The sequence below is a fragment of the Chiloscyllium punctatum genome, chromosome 2 (assembly GCF_047496795.1).
Source record: "Chiloscyllium punctatum isolate Juve2018m chromosome 2, sChiPun1.3, whole genome shotgun sequence".
NCBI lineage: Eukaryota > Metazoa > Chordata > Chondrichthyes > Orectolobiformes > Hemiscylliidae > Chiloscyllium > Chiloscyllium punctatum.
In genome coordinates this window covers 158,703,328-158,718,280 of record NC_092740.1, presented here as the reverse complement: position 1 = coordinate 158,718,280, position 14,953 = coordinate 158,703,328, and the positions used below count along the sequence as shown (strand labels likewise).

The 14,953-nt window shown below is 41.5% G+C and overlaps 1 protein-coding gene across 1 annotated transcript in view; it reads right to left on the bottom strand.

Moving 5' to 3' along the window:
• The window catches only part of LOC140492209 (A disintegrin and metalloproteinase with thrombospondin motifs 19-like), a 538,786-nt gene that overhangs the window by 204,742 nt on the left and 319,091 nt on the right, over positions 1-14,953 (bottom strand).

The window sequence follows — 14,953 nt, the reverse complement described above, 5'->3', positions numbered from 1 at the left end:
CATTTTACTTGCAATAATGTGTGTTCCTGGACTCATTTATTGGTTTTTTGCTCCACCTCAATTTTAATGCAATTTATTTATTCCAAGGATGATAAAGAAATACATTGTGCATATTGAAGGCAGGATTTCTTTACCAGAGACAGATACTCTCGTGTGGATTCAAGCTTTTCTTAATGACAGGAAAGTTTAAAATTGTGCATTTTCTGATGTGGCAGGAGACCAATAATATCCAGTGGACAGCAGGAACACCTGTCAAGAACAGTCTTTTGATCACAAATGAAACAGAGTTAATGTGATCCAGGTTTGCCAATCTCCCTGTACATGGTGAGCACTTGAATCTCTAGCATGGAGGAGAAGAATTGTAATTCCACATTGAAATCAGAGATGACTGATGTGGGAAATTGAAATTCATCCTGCTATAGGCTAAATACTTCTTCGATTAAATATTCAAGTTTGTATATATGTACCAAATAGATTCAATAACAGATTCTTTCTCGCTGTTATTAGACTTCTGAATGGACTCACATTTTAAATTTAAAGTTGATCTTGCTCTCTGTGCATCTTCTCTGCAGCCATAACATTGTGTCCTTTGTTCTGTTCTATTACCCTAATGCACTGTGTATGGTATTGATCTGCCTGCACTGCAGGCAAAACAAAACTTTTCACTGTACCTAGGTACATGTGACAATAAGTAAATCAAATCAAATCCTGTTTGCACATTTGTACAGCATCTAACTACACTACTCAAAAATGTCTCCAAAGGCAATAAGTATAATGAATTTTATGAATGTATTGACACAGAGAAAATTTTGTACTTTTAAAGATTTCACAATTAGCGATGGGGTGAAGTTGGCACTATTAGAGTAAGCTGTTGGGTTTGATATTTCAGCAAAAGCTTGAAAGCTGATTTGAATGATTTGATGCAGCTAATGAGTGCAAAAAGTAGGAAATGTAAATCAGAAACAAAACCAGAAATCGGTGGAAAAGGCCAGCATGCCTGACAGCATCAATGGAGAGAAAGCAGAGTTAACTTTGGTCCAGTGACACTTCTTCAGATCTCCAACTTCTACATCAGAATTCAACATTTCAAAATCAAACAACGTAAAATGAATACAATTTGAGTTCTGAAGAAGTCATTAATACCAGCTCTCTCTCTCTCCACAGACCTGCTGAGTTTTTCAAGCATTTTCTTTTCCTACAGTTCACTTTCAGAAATTGAAATAATATTGTTCCATTTTTCTTTAAGATCTCCAATTTCTTACACTGCTACAATGCAACTAAAACCATAATCAGACAGAGCCCATCAAATACAAAGTATGCTGTCATGTTTTTCTTGGATTTTCTTAAATTAAACTAAATTTTCTGTTGCACCAAAGTGTATTGACACTGAAATTAAATATTCTTGTATTTGGATCTGTGCTAACTTCAGAAAATCAATATCAGATAGGTACTTTTCTGTTTTGTGGTCATAACACCAACAATCTGAACACTAAAAATGTAGTAAAATTAATATTTTGGACTAATTTATTTATATGTGCATTGCACCAAAGCATAATCTGGAGGGACTTCTAAAATTAACCATCAGTTGCAATGTTATTTTTGCATCATTAAACTGTTATGAAACAATTTTGAAGAACGTTTGGAGGCTTCTTAGTCTCAAAAGATACTTGAGAAGTTTTATTGAGAAAACCACTCATTATTGAGCTAATTTGGATTTCTGCTTTGTCAAATACTAATCATTTAGTATGCAGCATGAATAGACATGTTTAGGCATCAGAACAATCCTTGAATGAGAGTCTTGATCCCGATAAGTTACTCAACAGTAATGCTGATTAGAGAATGGTATTTGCTTCTCAAAAATGCAGAAATGTCATATTATCAAAGCAAGAGTTAGTCCTAGCTGGACTAACTGTCTCAGTAGGAGGGTGTAATACAATACAACAGAAAGGGGGCACCAGTAGATTTACTGTTAATTGACTATAAATTCCAAAAATAAAATAAATCAGCGAAACATTGAAAACAAGTAGCATGATAAAAAAGTGATTATTTTATAATACAATCTGATAAAACAAACATTTTTACGCAACTCAGCTAAATATAAAATAAACATATTTATTTACAATAATTAAAATGCAGAAAACACTGAAACAAAGAAGTGGAAAAGGAGAGCTCAAGTTCTGTAGTATGTTAGCATGTTTAAAATGCTGATTTAAACTGTTATTTACTACTGGTGTGGAGACTACATTAAGGGAAGAAAGTCAAATGTCATTTTGAGCTAAAATTGTATATTAATTGGGGTCAAGGTACAGGGTGAACTAAAGATGTGTCTTAGATGTCTTATTTTAAATGAAAGCCTGATTTTTTGACACATGGCCAAATTTACAAGTTAGCATGGCTGGCTGGCTGCTTTTCTGCCTGGCTGTCCAAAGCAGGAAATCACAGATGTTAAAGTGAATGGTCAGAATTTTATCAGTGGCATGCTGCAATTTCCTGAAATTGGAAAACCATTCATTAAAATCTCCCTTTAATACTGTTCCAGGTCTTCATCTTCATCTGAAAGACCTACCTGGAAGTGAGAGGCTAGATCTTGAACCCCAATGCAGCAAAATTCAACTCAGCACAATGTTGATGCTGAGTTTAATGGAAACTGACGTCCAAGATACAGCATGCCAGAAAGTATTAGGAACAATTACATGAGTCACAGATCCAGTAATTCACATGATATTTGACAATAAATGTGCTTGATCGAGGACATAATGACAGGGTAGATACCAACAGCTGAAGTGACTTGTAACGATGGTTTCATGACCCTCTCTTGCTAACACTGGCCTTTGAAGTTCCGACAGGGATGGTGTTATGCTGCCAGGTTTTAGGTGCATTCTCTAATGGTTTCAAAGGCTTCCGAATGTCAAAATTACGTAGTAACTGAAGAACTTTTAAAAATATTTTGATTGGCTTTTACCAATCCTCTGGGTATAGGCTAGGTAGTAGGGGGGAGCCTGTAAAACAGCAAAGGGAGATAGAAGATGATGAGCCTGTCACCTTACAAGAGAACATAAGAACTTGGAGCAGGAGTAGGCCATCTGGCCCTTCGAGCCTGCTCTCCCATTCAATAAGATCATGGCAGATTTTTTCAGCTCCGCTTACTTGCCCATTCACCATAACCTTTAATTCCTTTACTGTCCAAAAATCTATTTAATTTTGCCTTAAAAACATTCAACATGCAAAGATAGATAGATTTTTGCACAGTAAAGGAATTAAGGGTTATGCTGAGCAGTAAGGCTGATTAAGCCTTCACATTATTGTGGAAGAGGTAGACTATTGCCCTCACACCCTCAGGGACCAACACATTATTCAAGTGGCCAACTGAGGATCTCTTTGCACTGCTGTTGGAATCTTGTCAGGAATGAGTGGGTTCTCCATTTTCTTTGAACTTACTGGTGAATCCTAGTCACCTCCGTGTGTAGCCCCATTGATTGCTAGGGATTCCTGATTCTGCTTCCCTGACTGGGAGACTGGAGAATGGAATCTTTGCACGGTATCCTTACCTTCACCAGTCTGATTGCTAATCCTGTGATTTGGCCAGCAGCAGGATTGGTATCTGTTTTTTCAAAAGGATAGCAGCCAATGGCAACTAATGAGTTGCCTGATCTGCATAAAATGCAGCCAAGGAATGTACTTATGACCAAGTTGGGGTTGTTCATATACTTTCCAGCAAGTATAACATGTTGCTCTCTGAATGTCTCTTATTCCAAGGCATCCACAGGCGCATTGAAGGGACCCAAATTGCTGTTTTGGGCAAACCAGATGTTTCTATGGAATGAACTCTGTCACTTTAAGTATGTGGTTTTATTTGTTCTTGGCTGCAGTTTTAAAGCAGGACCATACGTTGTGGTTTCTAAGTCATGCCAATGTTCCCAAAAAGTCAGCCTTAGAGTTCATAGTATTTTATTTGAAAAAGTCACAAGCTTGATTAAGAATGAAAGATTCCTGTGCTGATTCAAGTGTTTGGCAGTAACTAAGGAGTATAAATTCTCAACGCTAGGTACAGATAAGCTTAGGGACAGAGTTGGATAAGCTCAAAGTGACTGCAGTTGTGTGTAGGAACAGCTTGTTACACACAATGCCCTCAAGACAACAGCTGTGACTTTTCTCCACTTGGAAGAAATGTAAGAATAAATTGGCTTTCCAGAAGAATACATTAGTTTGTTTATAAATAGATGAGAGGCATGGTACTATAACCAATGGAAATGTGCAACATTTGGATTCTTTCAGCAGCTGGACAAATCAATTCAACTTTTGATAACTGTGACTTAAAGCTTCAGGCACAGCAACTTGATTTAACAAGGATCCAATCATTTTTTTTCCAACATTAAAATATATTCAGTCATTATCCCCATGGGTGTTTAAGCCTTGAAAAGGTAAGTCATGAGCAGTAGCTTTTTACTGACCCATATAACCAATTATGAGCATAATATTTATACATAAGAACTAGGAGCAGGAATAGGCCATCCAGCCCTTCAAACCTGCTCCGTCATTCAATAAGATCATGGCTGATCTTTCTGTGGACTCAGATCCACTTACCACGCTCTCGGCGTATCCTTTAATTCCTTTTTTGTTCAAAAAATATCTTAGCTTTAAAAACATTTATGGAAGTTGCATCAACTACTTCACTGGGCAGGGAATTCTATAGATTTACAACTCTCTGGGTGAAGAAATTCCTTCTCAATTCAGTCCTAATTCTGCTCCCTCTAATTTTGAGGCTATGCCCTTTTGTCCCAGTTTCACCTGCCAGTGGAAACATCCTCCAATGAATATAATCCCAGTGTAGACAATCTCTCCTCATAAGGCATCCCCACCCCCATTCACCCATTGTACTCTTTGCTACTTCCCCCATCCTCCTCCTTGACCTATCACCTCCTTCCCCACCCCCAGTCACCTATTGTACTCTATGCTACTTTCTCCCCACCCGCACCTCCACCCTCCTCTCATTTATCTCTCCACCCTTCAGGCACTCTGCAAATATTCCTGATGAAGCGCTTTTGCCCGAAACGTTGATTTTCCTGTTCCTCGGATGCTGCCTGAACTGCTGTGCTTTTCCAGCATCACTCTAATCGAGAATCTGGTTTCCAGCATCTGCCATCATTGTTCTTACCCTCTCCTCATAAACAACCCCCTCAACTCCAGAATCAACCTAGTGAACCTACTCTGCACCCCTCTAGTGCCAGTACATCCTTTCCCTAGAAAGGAGACCAAAACTGCACACAGTACTCCAGGTGTGGCCTCACCAGTGACCTGTACAGCTGCAATAGAACCTCCCTGCTTTTAAACTCAATCCCTTTAGCAAAGAAGGACAAAATTCCATTTGCCTTCCTAATTACTTGTTGTACCAACAGACCAACTTTCTGTGATTCATGCACAAGGACACCCAGGTCCCTCTGCGCAGCAGCCTGCTGCAATTGTTTTTATCATTCAAGTAATAATCCTTTTTACTGTTACTCCTACCAAAATGGATGACTTCACATTCATCTACCAGACCTTTGCCCACTCATTTGAAGTAGCTATGTTCCTCTGCAAAGTTTCCCAATCCTCTGCACACTTTGCTCTGTCACTCATCTTTGACACACTAGAATACAGAGTATAGAACATTCCAGAACAGTACAGGCCCTTCAACCTCAATGTTGCGCCATCCTGTGGAACTAATTCTGAAGCCCATTTAATCTACACTATTCCATTCTCTTCCATATGCCGATCCATGACCATTTAAATGCCCTTAAAGTTGGCGAGTCTATTACTGTTGCAGGCAATGCATTTCACGCTCCTACGACTCTGAGTAACTCCCTCTGTGATATTGTCCTATATCTATCACCCCTCAATTAAAAGCTACGTCCTCTCGTGCTAGCCATCATCATACTTGGAAAAAGGCTCTCCCTGTCCACCCTATCTAACCCTCTGATTATCTTATATGTCTCTATTAAGTCACCTCTCAACCTTTTTGTCTCCAACGAAAACAGCCTCAAGTCCCTCAGCCTTTCCTTGAAAGACCTTCCCTCCATACCAGGCAACATTCAAGTAAATCTCCTCTGATTCCTTTCCAAAGCTTCCACATCCTTCCGGTAATGTGGTGACCAGACACTCCAATTGTGGCCATACCAGAGTTTTGTACAGCTGCAGCATGATCTCATGGTTCTGAAACTGAATCCCTCTACCAATAAAAGCTAAAAAACTGTACACCTTCTTAACGACCCTATCAACCAGGTGGCAACTTTCAAGGATTTATGTACCTGGACACCAAGACCTCTCTGCTCATCTACACTACCAAGGATCTTACCATTAACCCAGTACTCTGTATTCCTGTTACTCTGACCAAAATAAAGTAACTCACAGTTGTCTGCATTAAACTCCATTTGCCACCTCTCAGCCTAGCTCTACAGCTTATCTATGCCTCTCAGTAACCTACAATATTCTTCATCACTATCCACAACTTCACCTTAGTGTCTTATAAAAATGACAGTGGACCCAAAACAGATCATTGCGGTACCCCACTAGTAACTGAACTCCAGGATGAATATTTCCCATCAACCACCACTCTCTGTCTTCTTACAGCCAGCCAATTTCTGATCCAAACTGCTAAATCACCCTCAATCCCGTGCCTCCATATTTTCTGCAATAGCCTACCGTGTGGAACCTTATCAAATACCTTACGAAGATCCATATACACCACATCAACTGCTTTACCCCCATCCACCTGTTTGGTCACTTTCTCAAAGAAATCAATAAGGTTTCTGAGGCACCATCTATCCTTCACAAAACCGTGTTGACTATCCATAATCAATGTATTCCTCTCTAGTTGATTATAAATTCCATCTCTTATAACCTTTTTTAAACACTTTACCCACAACCGAAGTTGGGCTCACAGGTCTATAATTTCCAGGGTTGCCTCTGCTCCCCTTCTTGGACGAGGGAACATTTGCTATCCTTCATTCTTCTGGCACTATTCCTGTAGATAATGACGACATAAATGTCAAAGCCAAAGGCTTGGCAATGTCCTCCCTGGCTTTCACTACGTGTGGTCCCCAACTCCAAATCATCTATATAAATTGTGAATAATTGCAAATCATACACCGATCCCTAAGGCACACCACTAGTCACTGATTGCCAGGCAGAATTGTACTCATTTATCTTCACTCTTAGCTTCCTGTTAGTCGACCAATCTCTATCCTTGCTAATCCTTTACCCGTAACGCCATGCATCCTTATCTTAAGCAGCAGCCTCTTGTGCAGCACCTTGTTGAAAGCTTGTTAGAAATCTAGGTACACTACATCCACTGCGTCCCCATTGTTCACCGTGTTCGTAATACCCTCTCAGACTTGCAAAAGATTTGTTAAGCATGACCTGCCCTTCATGAATCCATGCTGTGTCTGCCCAAGGGGTCATTTTCTATCAACATGCCTCGCTATTTAGAGTCATAGAGATGTACAGCACGGAAACAGACCTGTCGGTCTAACTCGTCCATGCCAACCAGGTATCCCAATCCAATCTAGTCCCATTTTCCAGCAGTTGGCCCCTATCCCTCCAAACCCTTCATATTCATATACCCATCCAAATGCCTTTTAAATGCTGTAATTGTATCAGCCTCCACCACTTCCTTTGGCAGCTCATTCCATACATGCACCACCCTCTGCATGAAAAAGTTGCCCCTTAGGTCCCTTTTATATCTTTTCCCTCTCACTCTAAACCTATGCCCTCTAGCTCTGGACTCCCCCAGCCCAGGGAAAAGACTTTGTCTATTTATTCTATCCATACTCTTCATGATTTTATTTAAAGGTCTATGAGGTCCCTTAGCCTCCAATGCTCCATTTCTTCCTTGATAATACACCTGAGCATCTTCCCCACTACAGAGCTGAAGCTAACTGGTCTATAGTTCCCCATTTTTTATCTACCTCCCTTTTTAAATAGTGGCATCACATTTGCTGTTTTCCAAACTGCTGAGACTGCCCCGGGGTCCAGCAAAATTTGGGAAATTACCACCAGTGCACTTGCTATTTCTCCCGCAATCTCTTTTAATACCCTGGGATGCATTCCATCGGGGCCAGGAGACTTGTCTATCCTTAGCTCCATTAGCTTGCTCAACATTACGTCTTCCGTGATAATGATTGTTTCCAGGTCCTCACCTGCCTTCATCTCTTTGTCAATCACTAACATGTTATTAGTGGTCTTCACTGTGAAGATCGACACAAAGTACCTGTTCAATTCCTTGGCCATTTCATCATATCCTGTAACTAAATGCACCCTCAAATCCTCTAAAGGACCAATCTCTACTTTAGCCACTCATTTTTGTTTTATATATTTATGGAATATATGTTCTTATTTTCTTATCCAAATGAAACTTTAAAAAAAGCCTGCATGTAATGGTTAGAGTTTATAAACAATCTGTTGCAGCAGTTATAAGAGCTATCTGTTCATATTATCACAAGGACTACCATTTTATTACTATTAATGGTCAATTGACTACCACAATATACAATTAGAGTCAAAAAGTGTAGCGCTGGAAAAGCACAGCTGGTCAGGCAGCATCCGATGTGAAGGAGGGTCAATATTTCGGGCATAAGACCTCCATCAAGAATACAGGGGAGGGAAGGGGGCTGAGAGATAAATAGGAGGATGGTGCTGGGGGGAAGGCGATAGGTAAATGCAGGTGGGGGGGTGATGGTGATTGGTCGGAGCAGAAGGTGGAACAGATTGGTGGGAAGGAGGATGGGCAGGTAGGACAGTTCAAGAGAATGGTGCAGAAATGGAGGGTTAGATCAGTGATAAGGTGGGTGGGAGGGGAGATGAGGAAACAGCTGATGTTGATGCCATGTGGTTGAAGGGTCCCAAGCTTCAAGCATCAGGTCACTTGGATTTGGCGGTGGAGGAGGCCCAGAACATGCATGTCATTGGAGAAGTGGGAGGGGGAGTTGAAGTGGTTGGCCACAGGGCGGTGGGGCTGTTGGGTGTGTGTGTCACACATGTTCCCGAGTTCTGCAAGTTGGCATCCTGTGTCTCCAGTGTAGAAGAGACCACATTGGGAGCAATGGATACTGTAGATGAGGTGTTTGGATGTGCAGGAAAATCTCTGCGGGATGTGGAAGGATCGTTTAGGGCCTTGGATGGATGTGCGGGGGGAGGTGTGGGCACATGTTTTACAATTTTTGCGCTGGCAAGGGAAGGTGCTGGGAGTGAAGGGTGCATGTGGAAAGTGGGGGCAATATGCCCACACATGGTCAACAATGCCCCCACATGGTCAAAAATGCCTCCTGTAAAAATGCTATCACTTACTCCCAATTCCTCTACCTACGCATCTGCTCTCAGGAGGTGCAATTCCACTCCAGAACATCCCAGATGGTCTGCTGCTTCAAGGACTGCAATTTCCCCTCCAACGTGGTCAACAATACCCTCCAGCTCATCTCCTTCACTTCCCACATCTCCACCCATGAACCCCACCACTCAACCGCAACAAGATTAGAATCTGCCTCGTCCACACTTACCACCCCACCAACCTTCAGTTACAATGCATTATCCTTCGCCATTTCCATCACCTACAGTCAGACCCCACCACCAGAGATATATTTCCCTCCCCACACCTATCAGCATTCCACAGAGACCATTCCCTCTGTGAAACCTTTGTTATATCCATGCACACCCACCCCCACCACCAACTCATCCAACACTCCTGGTAGCTTCCCTCGCCACCACAAGGCATAGATGTACAGCATGGAAACAGACCCATCAGTCCAACCCGTCCATGCCAACCAGATATCCCAACCCAATCTAGTCCCACCTGCCAACATCTGGCCCATATCCCTCCAAACCCTTCCTATTCATATACCCATCCAAATTCCTCTTAAATGTTGCAATTGTACCAGCCTCCACCACTTCCTCTGGCGGCTCATTCCATACACGTACCACCCTCTGAGTGAAGAAGTTGCCCCTTAGGTCTCTTTTATATCATTCCCCTCTCACCCTAAATCTATGCCCTCTAGTTCTGGACTCCCCGAACCCAGGGAAAATACTTTGCCCATTTATCCTATCTATGCCCCTCATAATTTTGTAAACCTCTATAAGGTCACCCCTCAGCCTCCGATGTTCCAGGGAAAACAGCCCCAGCCTGTTCAGCCTCTCCCTGTAGCTCAGATTCTCCAACCCTGGCAAGATCTTTGTAAATCTTTTCTGAACCCTTTCAAGTTTCACACCATCTTTCCAATAGGAAGGAGACCAGAATTGCACGCAATATTCCAACAGTGGCCTAACCAAAGTCCTGTACAGCCGCAATATGACCTCCCAGCTCCTGTACTCAATACTCTGACCAATAAGTGAAAGCATACCAATACCTTCTTCACTATCCTATCTACCTGTGACTCCACTTTCTAGGAGCAAGCCCCAAAGAATGCTTCCACATCCAGCAGAGATTTTCCTGCACGTCCATCCATCTCATCTGCTGTGTTCGTTGTTCCCAATGTGGTCTCTTCTACATTGGGGAGACAGGTTCCATCTTGCGCAACATTTCAGGGAACATCTCTGGGACACGCACCAAACAACTCCACCGCCTTGTGGCTGACTACTTCAACTACCCCTCCCACTCTGCCAAGGACATTCAAGTCCTGGGTCTCCTCCATCACCAAATACAGGCAACCCGACACCAGGTGGAAGAATGCCTCATTTTCCGTCTCAGCATCAACATTGACTTCATTAGTTTCCTAATCTCCCCACCTCATCCCAGATCCAACCCGCCAACTCGGCACCACCCTCTTGACCTCTCCAAGCCATCCATCTTCCTTCCCACCAATCCGCTCCACCCTCCGCGTCGACCTATCACAATTACCCCAAATCTGTATCTACCAGTTTTTCAGTTTGAACTGGTTTTCATAACTTTGTGTGACTTTCATTACAAAGAAAATTGTAACAGACATGCAGACTTTTACTTAACTTCACCATAATGTGTCTTCTAAAGTTTGCTCATGTGAAATACTGTATGAATTTACATGGAAGGTAAAGGGCAATGGATGGTGTTTGGAGAGAATATGGTTAAACATTAAATCAATATAGAGAATATGTAGGGTCATTGCAGAAGAATGTCTCACAAACTTGATTGAGTTTTTTGAAGAAGTAACAAAGAGGATTGATGAGGGCAGAGCAGTAAATGTGATCTATATGGACTTCGGTAAGGCGTTCGATAAGGTTCCCCATGGGAGACTGATTAGCAAGGTTAGATCTCATGGAATACAGGGAGAACTAGCTATTTGGACAGAACTGGCTCAAAGGTCGAGGACAGAGGGTGGTGGTGGAGGGTTGTTTTTCAGACTGGAGGCCTGTGACCAGTGGAGTGCCACAAGGATCGGTGCTGGGTCCTCTACTTTTTGTCATTTACATAAATGATTTGGATGCAAGCATAAGCGGTACAGTTAGTAAGTTTGCAGATGACACCAAAATTGGAGGTATAGTGGACAGCAAAGAAGGTTACCTCAAATTACAACAGGATTCTGGTCTCCTTCCTATTGGAAAGATGTTGTGAAACTTGAAAGGGTTCAGAAAAGATTTACAAGGATCTTGCCAAGGTTGGAGGATTTGCGCTATGGGGAGAGGCTGAACAGGCTGGGGCTGTTTTCCCTGGAGCATCGGAGGCTGAGGTATAACCTTATAGAGGTTTACAAAATTATGAGCAGTATGGATAGGGTAAATGGGCAAAGTATTTTCCCTGGGGTTGGGGAGTCCAGAACTAGAGGGCATAGATTTAGGGTGAGGGGGGAAAGATATAAAAGAGACCTAAGGGGCAACTTTTTCACGCAGAGGGTGCTACATGTATGGAATGAGCTGCCAGAGGAAGTGGTGGAGGCTGGTACAATTGCAACATTTAAGACGCATTTGGATGGGTATATGAATAGGAAGGGTTTGGAGGGATATGGGCCGGGTGCTGGCAAGTGGGACTAGATTGGGATGGGATATCTGGTCAGCATGGACAGGTTGGACTGATGGGTCTGTTTCCATGCTGTACATCTCTATGACTTTATAAGAAGTGAGGGCTAGCAGGTCTAATACTTAACAAATCAGTTGGGAAAAGACCCAGAGAAACAAGAAGAGCTTTTTAAACAGACTGTCTTTGTGACTACCTCAATTTGGATTACATATAATGGTCAATTCACCCCAAACCTGACTGAGTCAAAATCAACCCATTCTGGTACTGCTTTATGAGGTAAATACACCAAGCCAGGAATTTTCCAACTTGAGCTACCCATCTTGGGAGCAAAATTCTAATCCACTGTAACCTACAAGATCAATAATTAATTCTCATTCTCATCCTTCATTTATCTTGAGAAGGAGGTAATGCAGTTACTCTTACTATATGATCAGGTAAGGAGCTCCAGAATATTGATTCTGTGACAATTAAGCAATGCAACATATGTAAGATGGTGTGTGGTTTAGAGTTTCATGCTTATTCTATCTTTATCCTTCCAGGTAATGGAGGTTTGAGGTTTAGGAGTTGTTGGCAAATAAGCCTTGGTGACTACTTATAGTGTGTTTTGTTCATAGTACATGTTGTATGCAATGACAGAATGGACATTTTCAACTCTTGGATGGGGTATCAATTGGCTGCTTGGAGGTAGATGACATTGTATTACTTCAGTGTGAATGAAGCTATACCATGATGAATGTTGAGAGTTTAGGAGAATCTGGAGAATTAGCAGTTGAATCAATTGTCGCAGGATACCCAGACAACTGTAATCCAGTAATTATAACGTGTCTATGTCTGAGCCAAATACGTTTCTGGTCAACAGTGAATTCTAAGTTCTTGATATTTGGGGATTTGAGAACAGCAATACCTTTCCATATCAAGGGGATGTCATGTTGGAGATAATTATTACCTAGTGGTAGTGCGGCATTTATTTGCCATTTTTATTCAAGCCTGGATGTTGCCCAGAATTTGGCTCATGGATTGCTTCATTTTGTGAATGGAACTGAATGTTTCCACCTTTATAACAAAAGGAAATTCACAAATAATGTGTCTGAACATGGGAGGGCATCAGACTTTACCCTGTGTGTCAGCTTCTTGGCTCCACATCTGTTTCTCATTTTTGTTTCACCTCTACTGGTGCAGGCAATGCTGCAATTGAAGTCATGTTTTCTATAGAGTGGGCAATAGTGCATTAAGTTATGCATTAATATTAAGAAAAAAATCAGTTTATCAATTGCCTACTGCTTTTGTAAGATCAGATTATGGATTCTATAAAGTCATAGAGATCTATTGCACACAAACAGGCTCTTCAGTCTAACTCGTCCATGCCAACCAGATATCCTAAATTAATTTAGTCCCATTTGCCAGCATTTGCCCCATATAGAGTCATAGACTCAAGGATCCTATATTGGAGACAACACCAAAACAAAATCCCAAACAGCTCCCTGCCCATCAAGATAAACTACTGATGTTTATTGATAATGATCCATTACTAAAATTCAAACCTTTTAATCAGTTCACTTCCTTCTAAAATATACCAGTTTAATCCAGAACCAGGTGTTTAAATCAAGAAGAAAAAAAAATCTATAAGTACTGTAGTTTTAAAAAGATATGATTCCTTTAGATGAATGTAATAATAAACGATTACCGCACTGTTAGCATTATTGTTTTAATATTAAGACTACGACAAGTGCAATGCAATGAATGGATGAATTGGCAGGTTTATGGTATTTCTGCAGAATGTGCCATATCAGAACCTAGCATTCACTACTGCCAGCAGCTTCTAGAGTTAAATCCTGCCCAGAGCCTGTATTAAGAAAATTAAAACTGGGACCAGTTTAAATTGTAACACAAATGGAAAAGCATGTAATATTTCTAATGCACAAGTACAAAAGAAACACCAGTTGGTTTATCATTAACAGTAACAAGAGTGACAGTACTCACTGTTTGTTCAAATGGACAATAACTTCCAGAATAACCAGACCTACAGTTAAACAGGAGTTCTTAGAGTGGCAAAAGCCTGTGCTATAACAGTACCTTACCTAAGGATGTGGGTTGATGATACTTACCCTGCAGTTATCCGCAAAACAGAGCAGAAAAAGATAAGGCTGTGTGTTTCAGAACTAATAAAATCAGACTCGAACCATTCACTGCAGATACTGCCAGGCTGATTTGTGCTTTTATTTTCAATTTGAAATGCATCTTCAAAGTAATTTTTAAAAATTCACTCAGAGAAGAGGGTGTTGCTGGCTGGCCCAACATTTGCTGTCTGCCTCGAATTATCCTTGAGAACGGAGTGAGGAGCTACCTTCTAGAACTGTGCAACACACTTGTTGTAGGTGGACCCACAATGATTAGGGAGGAGTTTCAGGATTCTGACTGAGCAAAACTGAATGAAAAGTGACATATGTCAATGGTGTTACCATCACTGAATCTCCTGTTACCAACATCCTGGGGATTACCATTGACCAGAAACTGAACTGGACTTACCATATAAATACAGTGGCTACAAGAGCAGATCAGTGACTAAGAATATTGCAGTGAGTTCCTCACTCCCTCATTCCCCAAAGCCTATCCACTATTGACAAGGCACAAGTCAGGAGTGTGATGGGATACTCCCCACTTGTCTGGTTGGGTATAGCTCCAACAACATCGAGAAGCTTGACACCATCCAGACAAAGTAGCTGCTTGATTGTTTATCGATATGGTGTCAGTTACAGGTGGTGATGTTCCCATGCATCTGCTGTCTTTGTCCTTCTTCATAGCAGTGATCATGGGTTTGGAGGGAGCTAAGGAATGTTCGTGAGTTCTTGCAATGAGTCTTGTAGATGGCACACACTGCTGTTACTGAGAGTAATTGGCATGATGACTATAACTAGTAGAGAGTTTTCCTTTGATTCCTACTGGCTCCAGTTTTGGTAAGGCTCCTTGATGCAACACTTGGTTGAAAGCAGCCTTCAT